Below are 1,576 nucleotides of genomic sequence, written 5' to 3' on the forward strand. Positions count from 1 at the left end.
TGACTTTTGGGTGGGGAGGGGGCGTGGTCTGTTTGGGACATCACAGGTAAAAAAAATCCTAGAGGGAACGAGACAACACTGTAGACCTACTATTTTAAATAAAACAAGAAATAATAAATATAGTTATCATTTTTTGAGTCAAATGACGGAGATTCGGGAAGTATAATATTATTACCCTAAAGTCTGAAATTAAGGCGACTGCCGGGCTAGCTAGCGTCTTTAAAACTGCGAAAGTGAAACTAACATCAGTTCAGGTCATTTCAACGTAATTTGTTAAAAGTTGGAGCTCGTTCAAAATGAGTTTTCAGGTCAGTGTTGTAGATAGGATTCACGAACGGAGGAAAATAAAAGTGTCTGTGGCGGACTCAGAGGAGGATTTCAACAACACCACAGTGGAGGAGTTCAAAAGAAAACTCTTTCCCATTCATACTTATGTTTGCCCCATGTGGGATTCTGTAGACTAATTCATTAAAAAAGCATTAGCCATTTAAATGTCTTAATCTCGGGATGCTTCTCAAGTCTTATATTTGCATCCTCGTTTCCTTTCCTCTCGTCTTAGCTCCACCTCTTCAGGACGATTACATCAAGTGAAATTATATATCCTATTAGTCTGCTGGATTTGGTCTGGATTTTTGAACATTATAAATAACTCTTTATATTTTAATAGTTTCAACCTCCACAAAATACCACATTTGTCCATGTTTTATTTAATATTAGGCCATTATTAACAACAAATTATTCCCAATTATTAACTGCTTTTTATTTGTTGTAGGCCTATTACAGTTTGTTTCTTTCATTTTCTTGTGCTTTGATATAATTCTGCAACTGTCAGGTGTTGTTATTTGACACACATTTGTGTCTTGTACATGTAAACATAATAATAATAATGAATAAACTGTGGCACAATGTGAAGGGGAAGGAGACTTAATAATGTGCTTAGTCAATAAAACACTTCCACAGAGGATACACCTGAACATCAGTGCAGGTCATTTTAAGGTAATTTGGTAAAGGTTGGAGCGCGTTTAAAATGAGTTTTCGGGTCAGTGTTGTAGATAGGATTCACGAAAGGAGGAAAATAAAAGTGTCTGTGGCAAACTCAGACGAGGATTTCAACACTTCTCACTCCTCCATCCTCGGTTTACGGGTCATAGGATGGAGGACGGAGGAGGGAGGAAACGAGGAGGGACCTTTTTATTATTATTATTGTTAGCCAGAGAAAACAAATCAGTGACTTGATTCATGATTCGGATCCAAAGTCACATGACTTCAGCAGTTTCACACGCGATCCGAATCATGAATCGATTCACTGACTCATAACGGTTTGAAGCTTTGTTTTGAAATCGGCCATCACTATATAAGTCGTTATTTAGTTTGACATTGGTGTCAATGAAGGCCTTTCTAAGCCATCGGATTTCAACACTAATATCTTCATCTGTGTGTGAAGATGAACAGAGGTCTGACGGCTGGCCAAGCACAGGAGGAATTAATCACAGAGTTTACATATTTGGGTGAACTAACCCTTTAACTCAAAGAACAAGATTGAGAAGTTTGAAACCATCGCTTGTTCAATACATGT

The sequence above is a fragment of the Pseudorasbora parva genome, chromosome 25 (assembly GCF_024679245.1).
Source record: "Pseudorasbora parva isolate DD20220531a chromosome 25, ASM2467924v1, whole genome shotgun sequence".
NCBI lineage: Eukaryota > Metazoa > Chordata > Actinopteri > Cypriniformes > Gobionidae > Pseudorasbora > Pseudorasbora parva.